The 14,739-nt window shown below is 37.9% G+C and overlaps 1 protein-coding gene across 2 annotated transcripts in view; it reads left to right on the top strand.

The window, feature by feature from the left end:
* Window positions 1-14,556, top strand: part of LOC131336005 (ERAD-associated E3 ubiquitin-protein ligase component HRD3A) — a 28,566-nt gene extending 14,010 nt beyond the window's left edge. For both annotated transcript variants that reach the window (XR_009202716.1, XR_009202715.1), the window contains exon 7: window positions 14,259-14,556. The gene's annotated coding sequence lies outside the window, so the exon portion shown is untranslated. The remainder of the gene's footprint in view (window positions 1-14,258) is intronic.
* Window positions 14,557-14,739: the final 183 nt, after the last annotated feature.

Consider the following 14,739-nt stretch of genomic DNA (forward strand, 5'->3'; position numbering starts at 1 on the left):
AATCAAGTCAGTGTGTTCTCAATAATATATCTCTCTGTTGTGTTCTCTCTATTGCTCTCTCTTGATCCTGATCTACTTTGTGTTTGTATCCATTTCGTGTCTGTCTAATTTGGTATCAGAGCCATGTTGTTCATTGTAGCTTAAACTCCTTCTGGGAGCTTCTTTTCCAAAACTACTCTAAATTTTTTCTAAAAGAAAATTTGAAGCGTATGCTCTGTAGTTGTTTTTTAAGGATCCTTCACAACATAAACTTTATTAACTATTTTGGTTAAAGAATTTTGTATCAGTGGGTTAAAAGTACTTGAGACTTTGGCCTTTGTGTAAGCAGCGTGTCTCAGTTTATTTACCCTAGTATACAAAATTTTATTGATCAAATTTAGTTAACGATCTCACATTGGAAAGAAAAAGATTTGTTGTATGGGGAAATGAAGAACCCAGATTTTCATCTAAAAATGAATTATTTGTTTTCTATCCATTCCTCAGCTATCTCATCTATTGTTCATTCCCGATCGTCCACCGGTAGAAATTCTTTCGCCTCTTCTTCTAATCTTGAGTATTTGTATGAATTCAAATATCTTCCTGATGGTTGTAAAGTTTCCCTTACTGTTCTCCCTTTCTTTAATCCCTATAATGTTTTTGTTAGATCACAAACTTCTGTAAAAAAGATCGTCATCCAACTCTTCTCCACAAAACGACTAACTTTTGTAAAAGAGTATGTCCAAGCCTCCAAGTTTGATTAGTGTTTCATACCAGCTACAGAAGCTGAACAACTTTTACCCTCGGAAATCCCAGTTGATTTGCCTCGCATTTGGTAACAACTAGGATTTACTCATCTTCACTTTGGAGCCATCAGATTGGTTATCACTTTCCATAACAGAAAATGTCTACTTGTTACTTCCAGACTTGTTCTGGTAGACACCAGGTTTATACAGTACCAGCATGCATGTATTGCTACAGTCCAAACCACCTTAAATGTTGGAACTGTAGTTTTTACCTTTTATCCCAACTTCAATATGCCATTAGTAGATCATCATCTGCTAACAGCTCTGAAGATGCAAGTTAAAATTGGTGGTGCTTCCCAAATTTCGACCACATAGACAGCAACCCTTCACTACCAAATGGTCTATCGCCTTTAAAACCATGTCTTAGACATGTCCTTACCTTCTTCTACAGATGAAGCCCTTTTTCTAACTGTCAACGCACCTCACCAAGCTTCCTGTGTCTAGGTTCCACAACAGATTTCTCAATCTGAGCTTCTCAAGCTTCTTCCAGAATCTTGGGTTACAACTTATGAGAAAAATCAACAAAAGCCCATACCTGTTCAATCCTCAAATCCACTTTTCATCCCAAAATCTGATGGTACAGTGGAAATTTTGTTCCCAAAAGAAGCCTATGCCTCATCCTCCACCCATCCTGTCGTTTTTCCCTAAAGGATAGACATGTTTGTAAATAGCTCTGGAACTAGTCCTCCGATTAAATATTTTCAACCCAGTGGCCTTCTAGTTTTCTATTTCAAAAATCCAGAAACAAGCCATTGTTATTTTGATGCTTGCGATTGCGATGAGTGTCTAGAAGACAGTCTTCTAAAAGTTGAAGAGGACTCTAAAGATCCATGTCCATTATGCTCTCAGTTACCTCTCACTCCTCCTCAACCCTCATCTGATGTTGGTTCTTCTGCTCAACCCAGTGGGTGTTTTATGTTCACCTCATCCTCTTTCTGGACTGAAGCAGATTTTTCTCCTTTGGAGTTCCATAATTCTCATGAAAAGACAACCCACCATCATAAAATTCCAGACCCTACTACCATTCTTCTTGATGGTAGCACCAAAGCAGTGTCAGCAGTAGAAGCAACAATAAATTGATAGTCAGCAAATTCTCTGGCTCAAAACAAAATTCTCCAGAAAATTGCTAATTCTCCGCAAAATTTTGAGAATGTTGTCCATAAGAAGTTATCATCTTTGAAACTTCTTATCAGATATTTGCAGCAGAAAATTTAAAATGTTCACTAAAAACTTCTCCAGATAACATATGCCAACCAAACATTTTTAGCAGTTTTTTACCAGAAGGATGCTGAAATGAAGCATCTAAAGAATCAACTTCAATCTCTCCAAGCTTAGCAGTATTCTCAGCAAAAAAACCATTTGACATGTTCGCATCTTCCTCTCAATAAAGTTTTTTTTGGGTATCCTCAAATGTCTCAACCCTTACCCATTAACCCTACATTAGAATTTGGTGAGTCAAACTCTAATATCTTTGAGAGCTCATTAACTTTTCTTCATCCACCAAAAAGACCATCTCCACCAAAGCTTCCTTTTCCAAAGCCCCAGACAAAACATATCCAACCTCCAACAGTTCTGTCTCCACCATCCGCCTCTACCTCTACTCTCACTATTTCCACTCCTTCTAAACCATCTAATCCAAATCCAAAGTCACCTCAATTAATGGTTCAGCTAACCCTCTGGCCCTTCCAAAAATCCAATCTTCACTTTCTACATACCTTAGTCACTATACCCGAAACACTATCTCCTGAATCAACCATTGAGTTTAATTCAGATACTGAATCCACTGATTCTATGCCAATTCCTCATGTTTTCATGATGAACCCAAAAAATCTAGAACATTCTTCAGAGGAACATGTTGAAGATCCTATCATTGAAGAAGGTCCTGAGTTTGACACAACTCCTGAAATTTCAACCTTTGACTCTTTCCTGCATTCCAATATCCATACCCAAGATTTCTCCTCTGATAATATTCCCCCATCAAAATGGTTAGATAAGTTTTATGAGATTCATGCTTGGTGCACGGCTACTATGCTCTCCCCAAATGCTACACTGAGTATTGTCAATACTAAGTGTACAACAAAATTCATTGGCCGTCTTCATTAATGGTACATGGCTCTTGGTGAATACCGACAGCTATAGCTTAAACAATTGCAAACCCTTGATCAATTCATCTCAGTCTTGCATACTGAGTTTTTTGGAGATCATAACAATACAAAGGAGTTTGTTTGAGAGGAGTACATTAGCATGAAGTACTGTTCATTCAAAAGAAAAGACTTGGAGATTCATTATGACCATATGTCTCAAAGATTTTATCTTCTCAATGGCATGAATGATGTCAATCTCAATCAAGCTTTTCTCAATTCCCTTCCTAGATCATTGGGAAATGAGACAACAAGGTTACTTCAAACAAAGCTGTGCAATCACCGGAAAAACTGTGCAAAATCTCTTGGCAGTATTTACTAGCACTTTTTGATTGCCTTGGAAAAACTGTGCAATCACCAGAAATTTCTCAGAACCCTTGAAGAACATGGAAACTTTCTTGGTAAAGCATGTGATCGGCCAGACTTATCTATAAAGTGCAAAGACAAGAAGTGCACTTGCCGTCCCTCATATCGGAAATCCAAACACTTTCAAAAATAGAAGTTCCAATCTCCTGGCAAGTTTTCACACCAGAAAAAATGGAAATTTTTCAAGAAGAAAAAGTTCAGAGGGCAGCGAAAGTCTGATCGCTGCTACATATGCAGAAAGAATGGGCACTATGTCAAACAATGTGCAAATAAAGCAGCAAGAGACAAAATGGTTAGCTCTTTGGCTCTCATTGATGATGATCTTGAAGATGCCGATGTTGAATCCTTATTCTATATTGATGATGAAGTAATAGCTGAAGCAGTCCTGGCATTTACCTTTGATGATTCTGACTCGTTCCTCTATAAAATCCAAATATTTGGATTCTCAAACATTATGTTGGCTTAACCCTTAGCCAATGTCAAAATTTTGCTTGGGAAATATGAGAAACCTATGTTAGAATATAGTATTGATATTAGTCCCACATTGGTTAATGTAGTCTTATGTTATGATTTCCCATTTTATAAATAAGAGTTGATTGTGTTAGGGTTAGTTAACACACCACCCTATACACTTTTCTTTCTTTCTCTCACAACATGGTATCAGAGCGGGTTCACCATCCACCTTAGATATACAAAACCCTAGCCGCCACCCTCTACTGCCATCATCTCTCCACGAAACCCTGAAATACAACCTTAATCCTGGCCTTTATCTTAACCCTAATCTTTTCCACCCATCGAAATCCCAAATTGAAATCTATAGCCATTAACCATTGTTCACCGATTACTATTCACCATCGGTACTGTTCACATATTACTATTCATCATAGGCACTATTCACTTATTACTGTTCATCGCTGTTTAGTATTGTTCCATCACTCATGGCTAGTCAGATCTGTTCTCTGGTTTTGCTTTTGGTTGCTGAAGGTATATTCGTATAGGTATTGTTGGTAGTTGTTTGATGCTTATTTGAAGTTGGTGGTTGTTGGTTGGGAATTGAAGTTGGTTGTTATTGGTCGTTGAAGTTGGTAGTTGAAATTGGTCGTTGGTCGTTGAATTCGTTCGTTGATTCATTGGTCGTTGAAATCGTTCGTTGCTTCGTTGGTCGTTGAAATCGTTCATTGGTCGTTGAATTTGTTCATTGATTGGTTGGTCGTTGAAATCGTTCGTTGATTCGTTGGTCGTTGAAATTATTTCGTTGAAACCGTTGAAGTTGAAGTCGTTGAAGTCGTTTTGTTTGTTGAAGTCGTTTGTTGGTCGTTGCTATTGAAAGTTGTTCCATTGTTTTTAACAAGTTGGTTGTTTTTCATTATTGTTGTTAGTAGTTGAGGTAATTATTTCGTTGGTTGATATGTAACAAGCTGGAGAGTCTCCAGCTTGAGGGGGAGTGTTAGAATATAGTATTGCTATTACTCCCACATTGGTTAATGTAGTCTTATGTTATGCTTTCCCATTATATAAATAAGAGTTGATTGTGTTAGGGTTAGTTAACACAATACCCTATACACTTTTCCTTCTTTCTTTCACAACAACCTATACCAGTTATCGCCTTCTTTGATACTGGTACTGCAGCCTCCATTCTCAACCCAGCAATTCTTCTCAAGTTCTATTGGCAATTGTGTCTGCCCTTTACAGCAACCATTGGAGAAACTTTTGTCATCACTCTGATTAGCAAGCCAATTATCATCCAACTCTTCGCTGGATACACCATAAAACACCAAGTCTATGGTTTTGATCTCTCAGGAAAAGATTTATCGTTAGGTTTTGATATTCTCCAAAATCTCGGCAAAGTCTCCTGGCTCAAAAAAGGCTTGAAATACAAAAACTATCTGTTACCTTGGACCACTCAACCAAATCTCTTTTCCATAGAAAATTTCTCCTCCATCAAAGAAACCATAATCCAAACTTCTTGTGCTGAATCCCTTTCCCAGTTCCTCACCAAATACTCTAACCGACTATGGAAAAACCCAGAATTCTTCATTTCTCTTCCTTTTAAGAAAAATGAAGACATCAATCCCGCCAAAGCCACCCATCATGGAATGAACCCAAAACACTACCAACTTGCTCTCTAAGAGCTCCAGCAACTCCAGTCAGAAGGTTTTATTGAACCCCAACCTCTCAGTGGGCATGCAAAACATTTTATGTAAACAAAAGGACAGAGAAGATAAGAGGAAAGCTTCGTCTGGTTATCAATTACCATCCTCTGAATCATTTTCTGCATGATAACAAATTTCCTCTTCCTCGGAGAAGTGTTCTTTTTGCAAACTTGTCTAAAGGTCAAATTTTCTCAAAATTTGACTTGAAAGCAGGTTTCTGGCAGCTGGGCATCCATCCAGATAATCGTCCCAAAACTGGTTTTTGCATTCCATCCTTGTTTCAAAACAGCTCCATCCTTGTTTCAAAAGGCCATAATTCGGGTATTTACTCACATTCTGTCCTCAGTACTCGTCTATATTGATGATATTCTACTTTTTTTTTCCAGATATTGAATCTCATGTTGTCTTACTACAAACTTTCCATTCCCTGGTTCAAACTCATGGTATCATACTCTCAGAGAAAAAGATGCTTCTTGCCAAACGAGAGATTGATTTTTTAGGCATGCATATTTCTAAAGGTCAATATACCCTTCAGCCTCACATAGCCTCATAGCTTGATTCTTTTCCAGATGAAAATTTCTCGGTCAAACAAGTTCAACAGTTCTTTGGAATTGTTAACTATATGGTTGATTTCATCCCCAACCTTGCCCAATACCGTAGTCCTCTCTCAGCTCTACTAAAGAAAAATCCTCCTCCTTGTTCAACCCTTTGTACCAAAGCTGTCAAAAACCTTAAAGCCATAGCCAAAACCCTTCTTCCATTAACCATACCTCCAGATGGAAAAAGAGTACTTCAGACAGATGTCTCTGATCTATATTAGGGAGCTGTTCTTTTGGAAGAAAATACAAATCAAAAGCGCAGAATCTGTGGATACAAGAGTGGTGCATTCTCTCCTGCAGAGCTCCATTACCACTCTACTTATAAAGAAATTCTAGCAATTAAAAGGAGTATTGAGAAGTTTGAATTTCATCTAATCGGTCATCATTTTTTAATTGAGACTGATATGATAAATTTCCCCAGCATGCTCAAATTCAAATAGAAGTACTTTCCAAAGGCGCAGTTGCTTAGATGGGCAAATTGGTTTTTCAATTGGAGTTTTGATGCTATCCACATAAAGGGAAAAATAAATGTCCTCCCAGATTTTTTGTCAAGACTCAAAAAAGAAATCAATCAGTTTTCAAAAACAAAACCACATTCATTTGTCCCTAGTTGCTTTCCAATGATTTCCTGTTTCCACCCAGTTAATCTTCCTGTCCCCCTTCAGTGTAATATTTTAGTTAACCCTTCTTTTCAGGTGTGTCCAAATGTGTCAAAATCTTCAACATCTCTGCATTTTCAAGTATGGTCTGGCACATGCGCCATTTAATTAGATTTATCCTCCAGAAGATTTCTTTTTGAAATTCCTCTTGCTCTTCGAAAGTATATCTTTCTGGCAACGGAAGATCAAAGAAATCTCTAACAACGCAGGCGAGAATCTCCAATTTGCTTTTTGGACAAATCGCAACAAGAGTCTTCCTAATCCAGATCGTTCTATCACTTAACGAAAGGAGTATCACACTATATTCCTCTTTGCATATCTAGAATCTCAGAGAATTCAGATCTACAGTGGAAATTATCTTGTCATGACTCAAACACTATATTCACTCAATGGATTAACACCCGCAGAAGTTCCTTCATCTCTCCTACATTATGAAACTGCAAATTGAAAATTCAATGATACATATCCGGAAGAATAGCACCAGAATATTTGCTATCTTTTGGACCAGTATTACTTGACCGACAGAACTGAAGACTATTCTAGAGAAAGTGATTCGGAGTGACGACCATGTGCTCATGCCAGCTATTTCTTTTGTGTGATATGTGAGTGAAGTGAAAGAAAGTAAAATAAGGCTGCAAGATTCTTGCTACTTTAATTTTGCTCCTTTCATTTCTGGAGTGGCGGTGAAAGTATAAGTGTGAAGTGATGTGTGTGGAAAAGTTATTAGTACGTTTGAAGAATATGTGTGTTATGGAGAGTATGATGTAAGCAGTGATGTTGGCAAGGTATATTCTTGCCAGGATTCCCCTCTTTATGCCTATAAAAGGAAGGCTCTTCCCTATTGTAAAATCAAGTCAGTGTGTTCTCAATAATATATATCTCTCTATTGTGTTCTCTCTATTGTTAGATTGAAGTTGATTCTTTAGATGCTTCATTTCAGTATCCTTTTGGTAAAAAGCTGTTGAAAATGCTTGACTGACATATGTCATCTGGAGAAGTTCTTGGTGAACATTTTGAATTTTCTGCTGCAAATATCTGATAAGAAGTTCCAAAGATGATAACTTCTTATGGACAACATTCTACAAATTTTGTTGAAAATTAGTAATTTTCTTGAGAATTTTGTTTTGAGCCAAAAAATTTGTTGACTGCCATTTATTGTTGCTTCTGCTACTGACACTGCTTTTGCGCTACCATTTGGGAGAATGGTAGTAGGGTCTGGAATTTTATGACGGTGGGTTGTCCTTTCCTGAGAATTATGGAACTCCAAAAGAGGAAAATCTGCTTCAGTCCAGGAAGAGGATGAGGTGAACATAAAACACCCACTGGGTTGAGCAGAAGGACCAACATCAGATGGGGATTAAGGAGGAGGTGGAGATTTACAAGGAGTGGGAGGTAACTGAGAGCATAGTAGACATGAATTTTCAGAGTCCTCATCTTTTAGAAGACTGTCTTCTAGACACTCATCGCAATCGCAAGTATCAAAATAACAGTGGCCTGTTTTTGGATTTTTGAAATAGAAAACTGGAAGGCCACTGGGTTGAAAATATTTAATTGGAGGACTAGTTCCAAAGCCATCTACAAACATTTCTATCCTTGAGGGAAAAATGACAGGATGGTTGGAGGATGAGGTAGAGGCTTCTTTTGGGAACAAAATTTCCATTGTACCATCAGGTTTTGGGGTGAAAAGTGGATTTGAGGATTGAACAGGTATGGGCTTTTGTTGGTTTTTCTCATAAGCTGTAATCCAAGATTCTGGGAGAAGCTTGAGAAGCTTAGATCGAGAAATCTGCCGTGAAACTTGGACACAGGAAGCTTGGTGAGGTGCGTTGACAGTTAGAAAAAGGGCTTTATCTGTGGAGGAAGGTAAAGACATGTCTAAGGCATGGTTTTGAAGGCGATATGCCATTTGGTAGTGGAGGGTTGCTGCATATGTGGTAGAAATTTGGGAAGTACCACCAATTTGAACTTGCACCTTCAGAGCTGTTAACAGATGAGGATTTGCTAGTGGCATATTGAAGTTGAGATAAAAGATTAAAACTACAGTTCCTGCATTTAAGGTGGTTTGGACTGTAGCATTACACGCATGCTGGTACTGTATAAACCTGGTATCTGCCAGAGCAAGTCTAGAAGTAACAAGTAGATTTTTTCTGCCATGGAAAGTGATAGCCAATCTGATGGCTCCGAAGTGAAGATGAGTGAATCCTAATTGTTGCCAAATGCGAGGCAAATCAACTGGGATTTTCAAGGGTAAAAGTTGTTCAGCTTCTGTAGCTTGTATGAAATACTGATCAAACTTGGAGGCTTCGACATACTCTTTTATAGAAGTTGGTCGTTTTTTGAAGAAGAGTTGGGTGACGGTCTTTTTTACAAAAGTTTGTGGTCTAACAAAGACATTATAGGGATTTAGAAAAGGGAGATCAGTAAGGGGAACTTTACTATCATCAGGAAGATATTTGAATTCATACAAGTACTCAAGATTAGAAGAAGAGGCGGAAGAATTTCTGCTGGTGGACGATTGGGAAGGAAAAAGAGATGAGGGGTAGAAAGCAAATAATTCATTTTCAGATAAAAATCTGGGTTCTTCGTTTCCTCATACAACAAATCTTTTTCTTTCCAATGTGAGATCGTTAACTAATTTTGATCAATAAAATTTTGTATACTAGGGTAAATAAACCGAGACACACTGCTTACACAAAAGCCAAAGTCTCAAGGTACTTTTAACCCACTGATACAAAATTCTTTAAACACAATAGTTAATGAAGTTTCTGTTGTGGAGGATCCTTAAAAGGCAACCACAGAGCATACGCTTCAATTTTTTCTTTTAGAAAAGATTTGGAGTAGTTTTGAAAAATAAGTTCCCAGAAGGGGTTTAAGCTACAATGAACAACATGGCTTTGATACCAAATTAGACAGACACGAAGTGGGTACAAACACAAAGTAGGTCAGGATCAAAAGAGAACACAACAGAGATATATTATTGCGAACATACTGACTTGGTTTTACAATGGGGAGGAGCCCTCCTTTTATAAGCATAAGGAAGGGAACCCTGACAAGAATATATCTTGCTAACATCATTGCTTACATCATACTTCATAACACACATATTCTTCAAACGTTCTAATAACTCTTCCGCACACATCAAAACACTCACACACTCCCATATATCTCTGCACTCCCCATAATACTCACACTCCCACAAATTCCTCTCCCATTCAATATCTCTCTTATCTCTATAACTACCCATTTTCCTTATATCTCATCACTCTCTCCTTGTATATCTCTCCCTGACATTATTTTCCTCCATCCCTCAATACAGTACACACACACACACACACACACACACTCTCTCTCTCTCTCTCTCTCTCTCTCTCTCTCTCCGCCCTTGCAGAATGTATCTCTTCCCATTGCAGATTCTCTCATTTCTTGGTGATTTAATAATCTATAAATCGGTTATTGTGCTAAATCGACGGAAGAGAGGTAGGACAATCAGAACTTACTTCTTGCTAAGGTTGCATGTTTCGTGTAATCGTATGTATTGCAAGGTGAAATAGGGAGCTATAGGTCTCTACATATATCGTAAGGTTTGAACTATTAATGAACGGTTTGCATGAAAGAGTTTGAAACGTTGAAAAATGTTTATTTATGCACGCTGTGTTCTGTTTGTTTGGTAGATTTCGGACCTTCCCGAAGTGAAATATGAGAAAACTGAAAACTGTAAAGTTGTAGCTCTCGAAATTCTAAGCAACTTTGGTAAAAATTGTTTAAATCCGAGTTTGGGAGAATTTATTATTTATTGAGTTTAATTGCTATTTTTAAGGTGGTTGGGTCTTTTTTCATGTCGTGAAAGTTGATTACTTGTATTTATTGTTCGTTGAGTTAAATTCTTAGACTTGCGTAATTATCGAGCCCACTTTGATGCATGAACCATATTAATTTGCCTATTGGACATCGTGATTAATTGTTTAAAGTTAGCGGATCTACTTATCAATTTATGGGTTTGGGGATGTTCTATTCGGCATGGGTCATGTGCCAGTTGCAATGTCGCTAGAGGTCATGAGCCATGCTAGAGTCCTCAAAGTGGACCCTGGTGTATGAGAGCTAAAGGTCTTAAGCCATGCCAGGGTTCTGGAGAGTTAGGCCTAACGTATGGGAGCCTAAGGTCGTGAGTCGTGCTATGGTTTTGGAGAGTTAGACTTGATAGACCTGGTGCATTGGAGTCTAACGAACTACGATACTTGTGGATAGGAGCTGGTGTCTGTAACGCCCCGAATTTTGGAAACGTTAAATAGACAATTTTATTGAAACGTCAAAATAGAGTCTGGCTCTTTATTATATCACAACCTCCATACGAGTACTTTCATTACAAAAGGTAAGGGAAACTAAGGTTCCTAACTACCGCTCCGCCTGCTCTTCCATCTTAGATAGCTCTTCGGCTCCAAAAGCCTCCAAGGTGTATAGCTCACCCTGTTCATCTACAAAGTCTGACACATTATACCAGCGTCGCCACCGATATAATATGTTCGGGTCACCAAAAGTAACACCATGAGTTACGAGAGCTCAATAGAATAATTCATACCCACTAACCCTTAACTTACAAGCAGTAGATCACAAAATTAACGATTTCCACATAGTACATACATATCTAACTGAAACAGTTAACAATGAAACAGCCAGATTCGCTATTCAACAGTCGTTGGTGTACATGTTTTCTGAGTTTCTCCTACGCGTCATTTCGTAGACCGTGTCACTGGTTTCACCTTTCATTTACCAAATCAACATTTTCAAAATCGTTTTAACACACCCAACCTTGGTTCCGCCGTTCCGGTCTCCCGAGTATCCTCACAATGGTTCTGCCGCACCGGGTTCCCATTGGCACATAAAACTTTGTATTGGCTCCTCTCCGCAGATAACCAAGCCATATTACCAATGAAGCTACCACGTCCGGCCCTATTGGCAATCTTCACAATGGGCTACCAAGTCCGGCCACATTCTGGTTTTCACAATCCACGCAATGGGCTACCAAGTCCGGCCACATTGCGAGGTTTCATTCACACAGCGGGCTACCAAGTCCGGCCACGTTGCGGTTTTCGCAATCCACACGATGGGCTACCAAGTCCGGCCACATCGCGGTTTCGACACACACAATGGGCTACCAAGTCCAGCCACATTGCGGTTTCAAACATACTTTGCCATTAACACACCCTAGGTGTCATGTTTCTGTGTCTCGTTTTCATGCAACGATTCCGCAGTAGGACTTTTCATATATGTAATCATAAATCATTCATTGTAATCTTGAAACTAAACTAGCAAGATCATCCGACTCTATATTACTAATCATGCTCAAATCACCATTTAAAGCATAACGCTACATGTACGGACGCATTTGGAGTGAAAATCACTTATGCTTTACAACAAGACAAGTAACGCAAGAAATTCATGCATACATGCTCATAACCATCCTAAAGATCAAAATACGAATACTTCTATCAACGATAAAGTCTTATCTTTCAAAAAATCGTTCTTTCTTCCTTTGTGGGAAGTTCAAAACAATATATGTTTATTAGAGTAAAAGTTGATTATTCCAACATGCTCATACTTACATTAGCGAAAACAAGTTTGTTAATTATCATGCATTCCAAATCTTATAGGTGAAAGATAACCTTATATACTTAAAGAAAACGGTTAGGGACATTCTACGTATACTTAGAGATAGGGGATAAGGATAATCTACCGTTCTTCTTGGCGGTAGGGCGGCTACGGAAAGGTAAGTCGGCGGTCGAACGGAGTAACTTCATGCGGTAAGCTTCCTGTAGCTTCGAAAGAGAAAAGTTTCTCTCGAAACTTGTTCTTGACTAAACTACTTAAACTTTTTGGATCGAAAGGGTGGTCGAGTGGTGGTTTAGTGGCGGCCTAGGATGAGTTTCTTAAAGAACACAAGAAGAACTCAAAAACAAGAAGAACAAAGAACAATTGCAAGAATTCTAGAGAGAGAAGTTGAATGGGTGGAGGTGTGTGTTGAATGGCAAAGATGGGGTCCTATTTATAGTCAAACTAACTTCTATTACCCAATGAATAAAATTTTCCCTAGCAAATATTGTCCAATGGTTAAAAGGGTAATTATGAAAGGTATGGTCTTATCTAATCAAGCTTTTCATGCATGCCAAGACTTGTCAATTCAACTTAGGTGTAAGAATAGGTAATTATGAAGATTTTCTAAGATTTAAAGGCAATCCTAGGTAATTATAACATAGGTTGGTAAGTTTTGCAAGTAAGAAGGAAATGATGGCTAGACTAATGTGTAGTCTTCCCATGTTTAGTCAATCCTAGGCTAGGTTGTAGTCAATTTCTAGGATGATTAAAGGCTAAGATTCTATGTTAGAAATTGACTAGAAATGGGTTGGCAAGTCATAAATAGGCTTAAGGCTAAAAAGGGTAGCTTGTGGGAGTGACCAAAGTCACATGCACACACCACACTCCCTCCCCTCTCTCTCTCGGCCTCCCTCCCTCTCTCTCCTCACGTCTCTCCTCACGTCTCTCTCTCTCTCTCTCTCTCTCTCTCTCTCTCTCTCTCTCTCGTACTATGTATGTATCTAGGAAAGTAACCCTAGAATAATTAGGCTTATGGCTATAACCCTAGGTTTGCATGCATGGCATGACTAGGCTTGCTTCTTTTGGAAGCAAAATGATGGCTATGACTTATCTTGTCAAATATATACACACTTTGGCAAGTCAAATGTCCATTATCCAAGGGATAAAAATTTCCCTAACAAATATAATCCAATGGGTAAAGGAATATTGATGATGACTAAGGTTGAAATGATTAGACATGGAGTATAATGATTACTACTAGAGGTCTAAGGGTTCAATTAGGGGTGGGAGGGTTCATAAAGGTCAAAGACGGTCAAAAAGGTCCATCTAGGGTTAGGGAATTGTAATTAGGTGGATTGGTAGTTCGGTTTCTCCAACTAATCGGTTTAAAACTAATTCTACTTGCCATGTAGGATTTCTAGCCAAGAAATATAATTTAAAGATTTTATTTAACTCGTTAGGAAGATATACAATTGCTTTTATAAGCATACTTGTCTTTAGAAAATGACTAAATTGTTCGGTGCGAAAAGATAAAATTTTATAAGTCTCAAATCTAATTATGACGGATTATTAAAGTTAAAAGAAAATTTTAAAAGACAAAATTCAAGTAATTAAAATAAAATTCAAATATTTAATAAAATTTTTATTTACCAAAAATCAGGGTCGTTATAGTGTCGGATAACGAGTTGTATTGATTGAGAAATGGAGAGTTGTGAGGTATGAATTGTTAAGTGATGGTGGTGTTGAAAACATGATTTAAATAATGAATTTCTTGAATTGAAAACATGATTTAAGTAATGAATTTCTTGAATCCACCCCATTGAGAAGTGATGATTATTTAATATTAATTTGCACTTTAATATTTCTGGTTTAGTTATTTGTTGAGCCTTTGTAAGGAGTAGCTTTGGACGCCCTACTAGAGTGATTATCACTCAAGGTGCTGTTTTGTGCCCTTGGCATTATACACCAGGCACTGGAGTGAATGAAAAAGATGAAGAGCCATTCGCAGAGTACGTGATAGCAGAGCAGCAAGATGAAGATGAACGATCGGAGCCGTGGATGTACCAGTAGTTTTGTTTGACTTAGATGGCTCTATTTTTTGTTTTTTGTTTTTCTCCTTTTTAAGTTGAACAATTTCTTATTTGAGAATTTCAGACAATGTTGTGTTTTTGATAAATTTTATTTGGTAATAAGTTGGTAAATTGTCTCTTACCGTTAGAAATTGGAGACTTTTAATATAGGATAAATTTAGCATTTTTTAAATAAAATTGTCATTTTTATTTTATTTCTTAAAGTACTCAATATTTGAGGCGTTACACAGGTAGCTGAGAAACAAGGTGGGAATGGCCTTGCAATTCCCTGGATTGCCTTTAAGTATCTCTAAAACTTTACCTACACTTTAATTTTCAAGAATTTGTGGTGCAATACGAAGTCACGGCCGTGAGTTTGTT

The sequence above is a fragment of the Rhododendron vialii genome, chromosome 8a (genome assembly GCF_030253575.1).
Source record: "Rhododendron vialii isolate Sample 1 chromosome 8a, ASM3025357v1".
Classification (NCBI taxonomy): Eukaryota; Viridiplantae; Streptophyta; class Magnoliopsida; order Ericales; family Ericaceae; genus Rhododendron; species Rhododendron vialii.